General features: G+C 47.3%; 1 protein-coding gene and 1 non-coding gene across 2 annotated transcripts in view; one reads left to right on the plus strand and one right to left on the minus strand.

Annotated features, from left to right (window-relative positions):
* MID2 (midline 2) overlaps nt 1-16060 on the plus strand; it is a 248190-nt gene that overhangs the window by 211 nt on the left and 231919 nt on the right. The window lies entirely within an intron of this gene.
* Nucleotides 9431-9567, minus strand: LOC119930289. The gene has a single exon (XR_005451770.1). It is a non-coding gene; the product is annotated as a small nucleolar RNA SNORA7 (small nucleolar RNA).

Below are 16060 nucleotides of genomic sequence, written 5' to 3' on the forward strand. Positions count from 1 at the left end.
GAGCTCGGCTGCCGCTCCTGCCCTGCTTCTCCTCCTCCTCCTCCAAGGATTGCATTTTGCTCGTTTGCTTTCCCCCCCCCCCCTGCCCGGCCGCCCCTCGGTTTGTGGCGACGGGCATGACTGCGCGGGGCGGGCCGGGCCGGGGGCGGCGGCGGCGGCGGCGGCGGAGCGGGGGCCGGGAGGGGGGTAAGTTTGGCCGCGGAGCAGGAGTCGCGGGGGTCGCGGGGGTCGCCGCTGCCGGGGCCGGTCCTGCGCCGGGAGAGATGGCTGCAGCCGGTAAAGTTACCGGTAAAAGATTCCCCCCCCAACCCTGGCTACCCCCCACCCCCCTCTGCTCTATTATGTCCCCTGCCCCCCCCCCCCCCCGGTCCTGGGCTTTTCCCCGAACCTGTGTTGGACACCCCCCCGAACCTGTGCTGGACCCCCACCCCCTGCTGCCCTCCCCCCCGAACCTGTGTTGGACACCCCCCCCCTCCTCCCCGGGCCTGTGCTGGACCTCCCCCTCCTCCCCGAACATGTGTTGGATCCCCCCCTCCTCCCCGGGCCTGCGCTGGACACCCCCCACCTCGGGTCCTGTGTTGCCCCTACCCCCTTCTGCCCCCCCCCCCGAACCTGTGTTGGACCTCCCCCTCCTCCCCGAACATGTGTTGGATCCCCCCTCCTCCCCGGGCCTGCGCTGGACACCCCCCACCTCGGGTCCTGTGTTGCCCCTACCCCCTGGTGGCCCCCCTGGCCTATGCTGGACGCCCCCCGCCGGCTCCTGTGCTGCTCCTACTCCCTGCTGCCCCCCCCCCCCCGAACCTGTGTTGGATTCCCCCCCTCCTCCCCGGGCCTGTGCTGGACACCCCCCACCTCGGGTCCTGTGTTGCCCCTACCCCCTGGTGGCCCCCCTGGCCTATGCTGGACCCCCCCCCCCCCCGCCGGCTCCTGTGCTGCTCCTACTCCCTGCTGCCCCCCCCCCCCCGAACCTGTGTTGGATTCCCCCCCTCCTCCCCGGGCCTGTGCTGGACACCCCCCACCTCGGGTCCTGTGCTGCTCCTACCCCCCTCCTGCCCCCCCGAACCTGTGCTGGACCCCCCCGAACCTGTGCTGGACACCCTCTCCCCGGGTTCTGTGCTGCCCCTACCCTCTGCTGCCCCCCCCGAACCTGTGCTGGACCCCCCCCCTCCCCCGGGCCTGTGCTGACCCCCGCCCCCCCGCCCCGGGCTTGTGTTGCCCCCTGCCTCCCCCGGCACCCCCCGGACACTGTGCTGCCCCCCACCCCTCGCCCTTTGTGCTGGGTCCGGGACTCGGCCCCCACAGGTGCGGGCGAAGACTGGAGCCGAGCGGTTCGGGGCCCGCCCTGCGGCCAGACCCAGACCCCCGGGGGGCGAGGCGGAGGGGAGCCCGGACCCGACCTCCCTCCGAGCCGCGGGACCCAGCCCTGCTAGCCTCGGACCGGTCCCTCGTGGTCCCTGCTAACCGGCGACCGGCCCCTCGTATCCGGGGACTGGCCCTGGTAGTCAAGGACCGGCTCCTGCTAACCGGCGACTGGTCTCTGGTAGCCGGCGACCAGCCTTGGTAGCCTCGGACCGTCCCCTAGTCGCCGGGGACCGTCCCGGTTCGTCTTCGCGTCTGCCCGGAGCGGGACGGGGCCCTACGGTCTCTCGTTGCCCGGGCCCAGGGCATCCCTCGTGAGGGCAGAAAATAAGGTCTGGGTCTTTGCAAAAGAGGTAGCCCACATCCCCACGGGATCCCTATTGCACCAATGTCCCAGCCTCCCCCCCAACCTTTCAGGGGGGTGCGGGGCTTGGCCTGGTGACTGCAGCAAGCTGGAAATACAAACAGCAGCCTGTTTGGGAGCTTGGACGAAACTTGATCCCGTTTCTGGCAGGGCAGCAACCCTGTCGTTGGGCTCTGTGTGGGTACTGCATTTCTGGCCTAGCACTGAAATCCAGCACAGCTAGTCAGAGAGGAGAGACGACGGAACTTACCTATGCACAGAGCAGGTTCCCTCCTGTCAGGAGAGGCGAACTAGGATTCGTAGCAGGGCTGGTGCTGGGATTTTCCCCCATTTCCTTTTTCATTTTAGAAAAAACCGAGTCACCTTAGCTGTGAAATGTGTTTACGAATGCATTTTTGGTAGGAAGAAAGGGTCATTTGGTTTGGGTTGATTCACAGCTCTTTTTTTTTTTTCCCTTTAGAGTTCCAAGGTTACAGATTCTATTCTCTATTACCAGGGCTGCTGCCATTGAATGTGGGGGGAAAAAAACTCCTCAGTTTCATTCCCAGCTCTTACAGCTGATGCTGAAATGTTGCTTCATGCTGTGTCATGTAGTCTTATATTTAAGACCAATTTATAAGCCATAATTTTCTCCTGTTTTCACCACATCTCTTGAGGGTACTTTTTCCAAAATAATTTAACTGCCATTTTCTGACCTTTTTCGGGCTGCAGTGGGTTTGAAATTATTGCTTCAGAAAAGTATTCATGAGTTGAGACCAAATGTATGGTAGTCCGTCATCCAAACTTTCACGGGAGAAAGTGTGACATGTTTAAATTCCGTCGTGAACCAAATTCGAAAATGGGCTTCATTTTTTTTCTTTTTAACCACTCCTCTTCTGAAAGGGCACAGAGCCTCATGTATTGAGGTTATCAGAGGCAAAGGTGTCACACACCAGAACTTGGTGATGATTTGTGTTTTCAGCTTTCTATCCTCTTGGAAAGTATTCCCACTGAGTTGAATTTATCCTTCAAGAAAGGGGAAAATCCAGTTCAGTTCTTTAGTTAGTGGCACTGGGCATTTTAAGGGAGTCAGGGTAAAAAAAAATACATTTTTCCCATGTGAAAATAGGCAAAAGTCAGTTATGAAAAACCATTCAGTCCCTAATCCCTTGCCACATATGGGGGAAGAGCAAGAGTATGTGCAAATGGGAATTAGGGCTGATGCCCCTATAGGTTGGAGCGGCAGTCTAGGGTCACAGCAGACCTGGGGTTAAATCCCGGTTCTGCCACTTGCCTGCTGTGTGACCGTGGGCAAGTCACTTAACTTCTCTGGGCTTGTTTCCTCAGCTGTAAAATCGGGATTAAATAACTCTTCATTCCCCATAGACTGTGAGCCCCTTGGATCAGAGATTGTGTCTGATTTGATTATGTCACTTAGTACAATGCTTGGCACATAGACCTGAGTAAATGCCATTATTTTGGTTATTGTAGGTAGTGGGAAGAATGTCTCTGACAGTGGCTCTTCACCTAAGTGTAAACCCTGACTTGTGGCACCATTTAGGGGTTTGGGCTGGGGTAGGGGTGTTAGGAGCCCTTCTAGACTGTGAGCCCACTGTTGGGTAGGGACCGTCTCTATATGTTGCCAACTTGTACTTCCCAAGCGCTTAGTACAGTGCTCTGCACACAGTAATCGCTCAATAAATACGATTGAATGGATGAATGAATGTTGCCAAGAGATACTTCTACTCGTCACCCAGCTGGGCCACTGGATATCACCCCTTCCTCCACAGGTGGCTTAGGCTGGGCAGAAAACCTATGTGACCTGCAGCTGCAGAGGCCCATGGCTTCAAGGAACTAATTGTCTCCTATTCAAGATCTTAGGAGGGAAGTCTGAAAAGTCCAGGAAGACTCTTTCCCCCTCAGACTTCTTGGAGATCATTAGATATCTGAGAATAAATGGATGGGGATTGGTCAGCTTATTCTATTTTTTGCTAGTATGTGTTTGAACAGGTAGACATTTTGATCCTAATGAATTTAGTTCCAACAGGAGAGTGGTTAATGTTTTTTCATGGAGAATTCCTCTAATTTTTGAAAATAAAACGTGTCAGTCGTATAGTAGGAAAAAAAGTCAGTCTCGTCTTCAAACTGGAATTATTTTAACAACACGATGTTTAACGGCTGCTGTCAAAGCAGAGTATTGTTTAATTTCCTGGTTTCTTGTACTTAACATTTCCTGAAACTATTAAGGTTAGCTCTCCAAACCCTCTCCTTTGCCTGCGTCCTCCTTTGGGGGCCGGGGGGAGGAGGGGGAGGGGGAATGGTTTCTAGTGGGCCATCGCCCCAGGTGAGGAGGGGCACACAACTTTTGCTGCCGTCTTGGATTCTCCATAGTGTCTGGAGTGTGAGCTGGTTACTCTGTGTGTGTGTGTGTGTGTGTGTGTGTGTGTGTACACACCCTTGTATGAGAACAGTTAGTCCAGGAAAAGCTGTACATGTAGGGGCAAGCACGGCAGAAAGGGCATCCCAGAGGAGGGAGCTGGGCAATCTTAGAAACAGCATGGCTTTATGGAAAGAGGATTTGGGTTCTAATCCTGGCTCTACCACTTTCTTGCTGTGTGACTTTGGACAAGTCATTTAACTTATCTGGGTCTCAGTTTCTTCATCTGTAAAATGGGGATTCAGTGCCTGTTCTCCATTACACTTAGACTGCGAGCCCCTTGTGGGACAGAACTGTGTCCAATCTGATTATCTTGGATCTATCCCAGTGCTCGGCATGTGGCTTGGCACATAGTAAGCACCTAAGTACCACAGTGATTATTTTTGAAGGTACTTAGGGGCCCCTCCCAAGACTCATTTCCAGCCATGTCCCTCGTTGGGGCTCTGAGGCTGGGGTTACATACGGGATTTTTGCTGCAACCATGTGGCAGGAGGTGAGAGAGAAGGAGGGAGGAGAGAGACAGTCTTCCTTCCCCTAATTAAGGCTGTGGATAGACCTCAGGCACCTCTTTGTACCTTTTGACAATGTCAGTTGTATTTGAGTGCTTCCTGTGCAGAGCACTGTACTAAACACTTGGAAGAGAACAATATAACAGAGTTGGTAGACACATTCCATGGCCACATTGAGCTTACAGTCTAGAGAGGGAGACCTAAGGACTTCTTCCACCTTAGGAAAGAAGGGAGAAGCAGGTAGAAGGTTACTTACCTAACATTTGTATGAGTGATTTCATATCATTTATTAGTTGCCTCTGACTAGGTGGCAAACACCAGGAGTGGTAGTAAGGGGGAAAATACAAGGTATGGACCCTGGAATTTACAACCTGAAGGACAAACAGAGGAAAAAAAATTCAGCAATTCAGGTTTTCAAGATTCACCTGGGTTGGGCAATGAAAGAGCCTCCAGGAATTACAAGATTTCAGCCCAAGGCCCACTAGACAGTTTAAAAATATTAAAAATTCTAAGGTGCTATTGGAAAACAGATGTGCCCGCTGCTCTGCTGCAGCTTCACCCTGGCTGGAAATGGGATTTTGTTATATTGTACTCCACTAAGTGCTTAGTATAGTGCTCTGCACATAGTCTTCAATGCCATCGAGTTGTTTCTGACCCATAATGACTCCATGGATGCACCCTTTTCAGAACATCCCATTTTCTGTCATAAAAGTCGTTCTGGTATGTGGATCCATAGAATTTTTTCGGTAAAGATAGGAAGTGGTTTACCATTGCCTTCTTCCACGTAATAAAAACTTGAGGCTCTGCTGTTGTCTTTGATCAGTGTTTCAATCACTTGATCAAAACATCCGCCTTTGACTCTTTCCCATGCAGCTGCTGTCCAGCATGGGCGAGTCGACTTTGATGTTTCTGCTTAGACCTTTCCATTATGGGTAGCCCTATATGGTATAGCTTTAAGCTTCATCAGCAGATGCAGACTTTCCTGCCATGGCAAAGTGTCAATTCATAGGAGAGCTGCACATAGTAAGCGCTCGATAAACACCATTGATTTAGAGGGGTTTTTGGTTGGAAAGGAAATAGTGTCTCCCCTTCCTCTTTCTGCCCCTCCCCCTTTTTCCCTACACCAGCAAAGTATCTGGATAATTTAGGCCTAAAATTAAGGTTAGCCTCAATGATGTGGGTTTATCACACTTGAAATTATTATTACTATTATTGTAACAAGCACTCACTATGTGTCGAGCACTGTTCTGAGTACTGAGGTAGATTCAAGTTAATCAGGTTGGACACAGTCTCTGTCTCACTTGGGGCTCACAGTTTAAATAAAAGGGAGAAGGGTTGAATCCCCATTTTACAGATGAGGAAACTAAGGTCCAGAAAAGTGATTTGCCCAAGGTCACACAGACAAGAGGTGGAGCTGGGGTAAGAATCCAGGTCCTCTGACTCCCAGGCCTGCGATCTTTCCCTTAGACCATGCTACTTCCCACAAAGTAGCCAGGTAATTGAGAATATTGTGTATTTTTTAGGCCAAGTGCAAAGGAGATGAGTCTTTCATCCTCTCAAGAACTTGCGTCATGAGGCAGCCAAGTAGGGGACTTTAGCCCTTTCTCTCTTGGTAAGGATCACCCCTGTTCCTTTTTAAATAAATAGATTATGCGATAAAACTACTAACCAGGCAGACCCTCCTAAAATCGAGTTCTGGAAGCTCTTATGGACAGTGTTCTTTGCTTAGGTGTGACATGAATGGTTCAGCAGTCAATCAGCGGTATTTGTTGAGCACTTAACTGTATGCAGAGCCCTGAACTATGCACTTGGGAGAGTACAGTAGAGTTGGCAATAATAATAATAATAATTAATAATTATGATGTTTGCTTACTTGGTGCCAGGCACTGAACTAAGCACTGGGGCGAATACAAGAAAATCAGGTTGGATGGTCCCTGCCCCATGTGGAGCTCAAAGTCTCAATCCACACGTTACTCATGAGGTAACTGAATCACAGAGAAGTGAAGTGACTTGCCTAAGGTCACACAGCAAAGTGGCAGAGCTGGGATTAGAACCCATGAACTTCTGACTCCCAGGCCACTATGCCATGCTGCTTCTCTTACATGCTAGACACGGAACCTGCCATCAAGGAGCTTACAGTTTAGAGGATGGAAACAGGTATTAATATATATATATATATATAAAACCAGGAGAGGTGGCAGAACATAAGGATATGTACATACATGTGGTGAGGCTGGGAGTCAGATGATTTTCCAAAAGCTAGAGGGGTACAGACCCAAGAGCATAGATAGCATTCCCTCCCACCTCTAGAGGACTTGGGGTCCATTCCTGGTTTATTGGCCAATGGAAAATGTACGTCCTAAATGATGCTGGAGGGAGATTGTGTGATTTCCATCCCTGAGAACTTTTAAAAAAGGAAGACACTGCCATCTGCCCTGGAGAATGTGACCCATCACCCCCCAATATTGGAAGTTCTCTGTTGGGGGGGAGCATGTTTACATGTTTACCAACTCTATTGTTTAGTACTCTCCCAAGTGCTTAGTTCATTGGTCGGCACACAGTAAAGCACTCAGTAAATACCACCTATTGATTGGTTGCCAGGGGCGGGGCTGGACCAGCTGGTCTCTCAGGGCCCCTTCCAGCTGTATAATTCTGTGATTCCATGTCCAATATTTACTGTGGAGTAGAACAGTAAAACAGACAGCCTATACAATGCACCGGGGTCCTCGCAGGCATGAAACACACTGCTATTACCCAAGCTGTGCTGTCAACATTACACAGATTAGCAGTGCTGTCATCGACGGGTGCCAGGCTGCGAGTGTGTGTCAGGGTGCCAGTTTTTTTTTTTTTAGGAATGTTGAGAAATGCTGCACACGGCTTGAAGGGAATCCTTTGGGCTACATAATACCACCATCCTCTTTCTCTTACCTCACTCTGTACCCAAACAAAGGAAGTGATCCATTTTTAATGGCATCGGTTTTGAGATCATTGCTGGGCCATGTTGGAAGATCAGGCTTTCGTATTCTTGAGAACTTATAAGAGGAGAAAGCCGGGTAGGGGACTGTGGCATTTTCTCTCAGTAAAGATTTGCTTGTGTTACGTGTAATTTACAATTATCTGGGCAATTCGGGCCTAACATACACTTTGACCTCGATTACACGGGTACAGCAGGCTAATATAGGGGGTGCGTTCTGGCTAGAAATGTCCAGGTAATTGAGGCCAGAAGATTTTTAAGGCCAGGTATGAAGAAGATTAGGCAGTAAAACAAACCCTTTAAGGATGTCAGTGATGAGGACCACTCCCTCTTGCCTTTTTCTCTCACTAGGCCTTGACCAGACCTCTTGCAAAGCTGCAACTCCCTCCTGGCCTTCTGTAATTAGGGATGTATATAATATGTGTGTGTGTATGTATATATATATGAGGGATATGGTGGGTCAGAAGGTGTGTGCGTGCATAGCTGTTGAATAATGTAAGCAACTCATGGTTAGGAAATGATGGAAACTCATGAGACTTAAAACAGCTTGGTTTTCACAGTGTCTGATCTAATGCTATTTTTCCAGTGTAATGGCTCTTTTTTTGGGTCCATGGAAAAAGAGCTGGGAAGCAACCTGTCAGGGGTGTGGTCGGGAGGAAGATTGGGGATTTAGCATTTTGAATGTCAACTCATAAAGGGGACTAGGGATTGAGGTTCTGGATGACATTATTGACAAAGATGCTGTCAACAAGCACAGTCTCTCATTACCAGACTGTTAGATACATAGAGATCCCCAAGTGAATCTGAAAACCAGGAGGAACCATTTTCATGCCTCTTTGTTTTACTCCTGCATTTAGGACCAATTTTAGTTTAAAAATAGAGTTCACCTGATTAGACCATTATAGTAACAGAGGTCAAAGGTGGAGGCTTAGATTGAATCAGAACAGGTGTCTTGGACTTGGGCTCATTTGTTAGCAGTGGTATTTTGTGAGCAGACTTGTAGGTTTTTCCTTTGCCAGCCAACTGGAAAAGCCTTGTAAAATATGTATTACTGAGGAGTGGTTAGTTGGGACTTTGTGCCCAAATCCTGATCATTACCTAAGGGGATTTTTCGATGATTCTAAGGCCATGGAATTTCCTCAGTAAGGTATTTCCTGATTTTCCTTATTAATAATAATAGTAATTGTGGTTTTTGCTAAGCACTTACCATGTCCCAAGCACCATGCTAAGTCTTGGTGTAGATACAAGATAATCAGGTTCCACATTGGGTTCACAGTTTAAGCAGGAGGGAGAACAGGTTGCAGATGGAAGAAATGGAGCCATAGGGACATTAAGTGACTTGCCCGAGGTCACACAGCTGGCAAGTGGTGGAGCTGGGATTAGAACCCAGGTCCTCTGACTCCTGGTCCTGGGCTGCTTCCACTAGCCATGCTGCTTATTTATTAAGTGCTTAGAAAAGAACAACAGAAGCACGAGAGCCAATCCATTCCCCCAAAGGAACGTACACTCCCATTGGGGAAGATGGACATAACCAGAATTTACAACAGTAGAATCCAAATAAATAATGGAATGTACAGTTGATTTTCTTGTCTTATGCTGTTGTCGTCTCCGACCCATAGCGATGTCATGGACACGTTTCTCCCAGAACACTCCACCTCCATCTGTAATCATTCTGGTAGTATATCCATAGAGTTTTCTTGATTAAAAATACGGAAGTGGTTTACCATTGCCTCCTTCCTCACAGTCAACTTGAGTCTCCGTCCTCGACTCTCTCTCATGCTGCTGCTGCCCAACACTGGTAAATTTAGCCTTGAAGCAGATTGCCTTCCACTCACTAGCCCCTGGTCAAGCTAGGAATGGAATGGGTAGACCTCTGCTTGACTGGCCCTCCCATGGTTTGGACTGGTAGAGTACTGAAACTCTCCAAGTGAGACCCTAAGAGGGGACAGTTGGCTTTACGTAGTCTAAAGAGATCTCTCTCCCTATTTTGTGGAGAAGTTTGGTATGATAATCCAGTTTTGACCGAAAAGATGCAGCAAAGGAAGCAAGTCTTTGCTCCCCAACTGGCTTTTTTGACCAGGACAGTCTGACTCGCTGACAGAGACAGAGACCTGCTGTGATGTCTGCTTCTAAGTTCTGAGGTCCCTTGGAAATAACAGGAACAGAATTATTGCCAGTGGAGCAATTTGACCAAGCGTCTTTAGAGCTCTCTGCCTATCGACTTACCAACTAAGAGTGTGGAGGCACTGTCAGCCATAGAAGTCCTTTTAAGCAGGGAGAAATGTCCTTCATTTCATTTGGATGATGTACCAGATCTTAATCTTTTTAAAAATGTTTTCTTGGTATTTAAGTGCTTATTATGTGCCAGGCACTGGACTAAGCACTGGGGGTAGATACAAGCTAATCAGGTTGGACACAGTCCTTGTCCCACGTAAGGTTCACAGTCTTAATCTCTATTTTACAGATGAGGTAACTAAGGCACAATGCAGGCAAGTAGCGGAGCTAGGATTAGAACCCAGATCCTTCCGACTCCTAGTCCTTTGCTCTGTCCACTAGGCCATACTGCTTCTCATCACTGCTGAAGTCTAGCTACTACCCGGTGTGGACATGCATTGTCTTTGTTTATTGCTGTATTATGTTTTCCAAGCACTTAGCACAGTACTTTGCATACAGTAAGCACTCAGTAAATACGATGAATGAATGAATTAAGCCTATTTACTCGAACCGTTTGTATGAAGTGGAAGATGGTACTCCTGGCTAGGTCATAAACCTGCTCTTTATTTATATTTTAGGGGGAGAATGATTTTACATGGTGCAGTTTAATGAGACTCCTGGTGTACTGTCATCTATTATAAATGAGCCACTCTGTTAGTTGCACTGATTAATGAGCAGAATACACAGTAGGAAGCTAATGATTGACCTTATTGAGGTTTCCCTTGTTATTTACTAGATCGCTGTGTTTTGTCCGTATATCAGCAGCGTTAGATGGGCCCTCTAGGACCTCCCAAAGGATAGTGGGGGCCCAGCACTTTGGGGTGGACAACTAGGAGGATCCAAATTCTAGTGCTGCCGATAGTCCTCTTTCTTCCCTAGGGACAATTTAGCAATGACTGAGCCGCCACCATCCTGGAAAAGCTGTTAAGTGAGACCCCGGGGAGTTTGCTGGGTTGCAAAGCACTTTGGATCATCTTTAAAATGGAAAGTGCCAGAGATCTTGGTTTCCTATTTTCCGAAAGATTTGGAGACCAGGTCTTAGATCAGCAGTGAAGAGAAGCGGGTGGCCACAGGCCCGGACTTAAAAGGAAACTGGTGGGGGGCTTAATGAGTATTGGGCAGCAGGCCTAAAATATGACTGGCTTTTGGTGGCAGAGACGTAGCGGGAGGGTTTTATGGGAACTGGCAAGAGAAATCTAGGCCTGGTAAGGTGATAGGAGGTAGATTAGAGATACTGTTCACTGGGAGGGAGGGAGTTCCCTTGGGAGCACCCTGTGTCTAAGCTCATTGTGGGCAGGGAATGGGTCTGTTTATTATTATATTGTACTCTCCCTAGTGTTTAGTACAGTGCTCTGAACACAGTAAGCACGTAATAAATACTGTTGACTGTGTTCCCTTGGGAGCACCCTGGGTGCCTCCATGAATGAATAAGAGGTGCCGAGTTGATAGGCAGCAGGCTGGTGTCAGGCCTCGCTGTCCAGGTTGCTGCTTTGGCAACCAAAACTGTGGATTGTCTTGTTTTTTTTCTCTCCAGCTTTTTGGAGAGGGACTGGGAGGTGTGCTCATGGTTCCAGCTGAATGGAATGTGCTTGCACGCGGGATTCCTATCTGCCTGGATTCTGATTTGAGTGAGTCTTCAGTCTGGAGCAGATAGAGTGCAAGACATTTTCTGAAATCTCCTAATTTCTGGGTCTGAACTTTGCTTATGCACGTTGGTTGCTCCAGTGCTGTTTATACATGTAAAAAGTCACCTGATTATAGGATGACTTGTTACGTTTTTGCACTTATACCTCTCTTCCTTTTCTTTTCCCTCATACTGACTACCTATTTTTTTGTTTGTTTTTTGCATAGTTTTTGTTCTATACATGAGAAGCATGTGCCTGGGAGTCAGCAGGATCTGGGTTCTAATTTGGGCTCCGTCAGTTGTCTGCTGTGTGATGTTGGGCAAGCCACTTCACTTCTCTGTGCCTCAGTTACCTCACCTGTAAAATGGGGATTAAGACTGTGAGCCCCATATGGACAGGGGCTGTGTCCTGATTAGCTTTTGTCTATCCCAGCACTTAGTACAGTGCCTGGAACATAGTACGTGCTTAACAAATACCAAAAAAGTTAAATATTAGTGTAAAACTCTGAGTATGCCAGGCAACACAATTCCCTGAAAATGTCTCCACAACTGAGTTTTTTTAATATACCACAGCCAGGTCATGCTTTTACCCAGGAGGTGGTGTGTGTCTGAGTGGGTTTTTTTTTTATGGTACTTGTGAAGTGCTTACTATGCACCAAGCATTGATCTAAGTGCTGAGGTATATACAAGTTAGGTTGGATTCAGTCCCTGTCCCACGGGGGTGGGGTGGGGGGGGTCCACAGACTAAGTTGGAGGGAGAACAGGCATTGAATCCCTATTTTACAGATGAGAAAACCGAGGCATGGGGAAGTAACGTGACTTGTCCAAGATCACACAACAAGCAAGTGGCAGTCAGGATTAGAACCCAGGTCCTCTGACTTTGAAGTTTATGCTCTTTCCCCAAGGCCTCGCTGCTTCTCTAGGGTTGAAGTAATAAATGGCTTCCAGTTGGCCACAAAGATGCTTGTGCCAATGGGTCTCTGGTGCCAGCTCCAGGACCCTTGGTCAATGTCTCCAAACCCAAGGAGGCAAAGGGAACCTAAAGTGGGTGGAGATTTTAGTGGAGGGGAGGATGAGGAGGGGTAAGGCTTCTGTGAGCCAACAGATTTGAACAGTCACCATTTTGGGCCTTTTCAGCCCTGCCTGGAAATCGTAGGTCTTGTCAGAGACCTACGTAGGCAAGAAGTAATAGCTTAATGAAGCTATTTTGAAATAGTGTGGTCTAGTAATCAGGAGAGCTGGGCTCTAATCCCAACTCTGCCACTTGTCTGCTGGGTGACCTGGGGAAAGTCGCTAAACTTCTCTGGGCCTGAGTTTCCTCATCTGTAAAATGGGGATTCACTTCCCATTCCTTCTCTCACTGAGACTGGTGAGCCCATATGGGGCAGGGGCAGATCTGATTGCCTCGTAACTATCCCAGTGGTTGGCGTGTTGCTCAAACTTATGTCCAAAACAGAGCTCTATCTTTCCACCTAAACCCTGTCTTCCCCCTGACTTTCATATAAACAGCACCTTCCTGTCTGAAAAGCCCCTAACCTTGGCATTATCCTTTACTCATCTCTCTCATTCAACCCTCATATTCAATCTGTCACCAAATCTTGTGGGTTCAACCTTTACAACACTGCTAAAATCCATCCTTTCCTCTCCATACAAACTGCTGCAATGTTAATCCAAGCACTTAACCTTATCTTGCCTTGATAACTGCATCAGTTTCTTTGCTGACCTCCCTTCTTCCTGTCTCTTCCCCCTCCAGTCCATACTTCACTCTGCTGCTTAGATAATTTTTCTGTAAAAATGTTTAGTCCATATTTTGCCATTCCTCAAGAACCTCCAGTGGTTTCCCACCCACCTCAGCAGTTTCAGTTTGATGCAAACCACCCGCTTTAAAGCACTCAATCGCCTTGCCCCCTTTTACCTTACCTTCCTGATTTCCTATTCCATCCCAGGTCCCAGCCCCCACATCGCTTCTGTATTGCCAACCTACTCAATGTACCTTGAGCTCACTTATTTTGCCGCTGACCTTTTGTCCACATCCTGCCTCTGCCCTGGAATCCCCTCGTTCTTCATATCCCTCAGATGACAACTCTCCCCATTTTCAAAAACTTATTAAAGGCACATCTCCTCCAAGAGGCCTTCCCATACTGGACACTCATTTCCTCTCTCCCATTCCCTTCTATGTTGTCCTTGCATTTAGATTTGAACCCTTTATTCACCCCACCCTCAGCCCCAAAGCACAGATGAACAAATAACAGAGTTGGTAGACATATTCCTTGTTTTCTAAACCTATCATTTTTTGTAGTCTCTTAGATCCACTCAATGGCATTTATTGAGCGCTTACTGTGTGCAGAGCTCTGTACTGACCACTTGGGAGAGAACAATATAACAGTTGGTAGACTTATTCCCTGCCCACAACAAGCTTACCAAGTTCTTCATATCAAATATCAATTTTAGAGCCCCAAATGGGGGAATCCAATTCAGATAATGACCTAACCAATACTCAGAGAATGGAAATGACCTCACAGTTCCACTGTGCCATGTTCTTTACTTATTCGTCCTTGTGTTTTAATGACAGGGTTGCATTTCTGACTCACAAAGAGTCTGTGATCACCCCTTCTTCCCCTCACCATCCCCCACCCCCAATCCCCCATGCCAGGCTTCAGGGAATGAAACAGGAAACATTTCCCAAAGAAAAATAAACATGATTCACCCCTGTTTAGAATGCTGAAAATGAAGAGATAAATAATTATCAGATTTCTGCTAAAAAGCAAGCCGCTTTGTGGGGAATGCTACAAGTGAGAGTCTGGCTGTACAGCCAAGATAGCAGCAGAGCAGTTCTTTGTGAGGTTAGATTGGTGGTCTCTTCTCAAGAAATGTACTAGAACAATAATCATGCTCATTTTACCCTGGCTAGCAAGAATTTCCATTAGAGTTGCCTTGAAGTTTTGCAGTGATTATTTCAGCTTAAAGATGTGGTTGTTACTCATTCTTCCAACATATGTATATAGACCCATAAATGCAAAGATTCCTATGGAAGCATGAAAACATTTTCTCTCTTCCTTCTCAGATTGTCTGTGAGAGCCAGGATCATGGCTCTGTGGATAAGGCGACAAAACTTTCAGGAGTTGAGAGGCAAGGGATAAGCTTCCAGGGGACAGATTAGTGTGGCCTAGTGGATAGAGCACAGGCCTGGAAGTCAGAAGGACCTGGGTTCTAATACCGGCTCCACCACTTGTCTGCTGTGTGATCTTTGGCAGGTGACTTCACTTCTCTCTGCCTCAGTTACCTCATCTGTAAAAATGGGGATTGAAACTGTGAGCCTCTTGTGGGATATGGTGTGTGTCCAACCTGATTATATTGAAGTACAGTGCGTGGCACATAGCAAGCGCTTAACAAACACCATAAAAAAAAAAAAAGGAAAGGACTTTGGGGTGTTCTATACTGTAAACTCAATGTGGGAGGGGAACGTGTCTACCAACTCTGGAATATTGTACTCTCCAAGCTGCTCAAAAGAATCTACCACTGGGCCTTTCATTCATTCATTCATTCATTCAATCGTATTTGAGCACTTACTGTGTGCAGAACACTGTACTAAGTGCTCGGAAAGTACAGTTCGGCAACAAATAGAGACAATCCTTACCCATCAAAGAGCTCACAATCTAGAAGGCTTCTTCAGCAAACCACAATCTTCTCCTTTAGTCAGTGGATCTCTGAAGTCACTTAACTTCTCTGTGCTTCTGTAAAATGGGGATTAAATCCTACTCCCTCCTGCTTAGATTGTGAGTCCATGTCGGGTAGGGACTGTGTCTGACATGATTACCTTGTATCTACTCCAGTGCTTAGAACAGTGCTTGGCACACAAGCTCATTGTGGGCAGGGAATGTGTATATTTACTGTTATATTGTACTCTCCCAAGCACCTAGTTTGGTGCTCTGTACACGGTGAGCTCTCAATAAATGATAGAATGAATGAATGCTTATCACTATTATTATTACTACTACTATTATATTTTTTTAAAGTAAAGAAGGGTTTAGGATCCTAAATGCAAATTGATTTTATTTTCTCATTATTCACTACCACCCCTATTTGAAGTAGGAATTGTGGTCAAAATGTCAAAGGATAGGAATAGTTTCTTAGCTTCTCTTAGGTCTGAAGTTGAATCATAGTTTTGCAGTTTCCTTGGGGGACATCCAACCATATTTAGAAAAGTGATATCTTCCACTCTCCCATTGCTATAGGTGTATGGTGGTGGCCTTTTCCTTGGCGAATAATAAAGTGCATTTGTACACTTTAAGGACACGCTTTGTTGTAAAACACCAGCATTTTACACAGAAGAAGCAGTGTGGTCTAGTAGAAAGAGCACGGGCCTGGGAGTCAGAGGACTTGGGTTCTAACCCCGGCTCTGCCACTTATCTGTGTGACCTTGGGCAAATCACAAAGTCTCTGTGTCTGTTACCTCATCTGTAAAATGGGGATTAAGACTGTGAGCCTCATATGGGCCATGGACTATGTCTACCCTGATTATCTTGAATCCACCCCAGCACTTAGTACAGTGCCTGGTACATAGTAAGCACTTAACAAACAAGATTAAAATAAAAGAGAA

This window comes from Tachyglossus aculeatus, chromosome 6 (genome assembly GCF_015852505.1).
Source record: "Tachyglossus aculeatus isolate mTacAcu1 chromosome 6, mTacAcu1.pri, whole genome shotgun sequence".
NCBI lineage: Eukaryota > Metazoa > Chordata > Mammalia > Monotremata > Tachyglossidae > Tachyglossus > Tachyglossus aculeatus.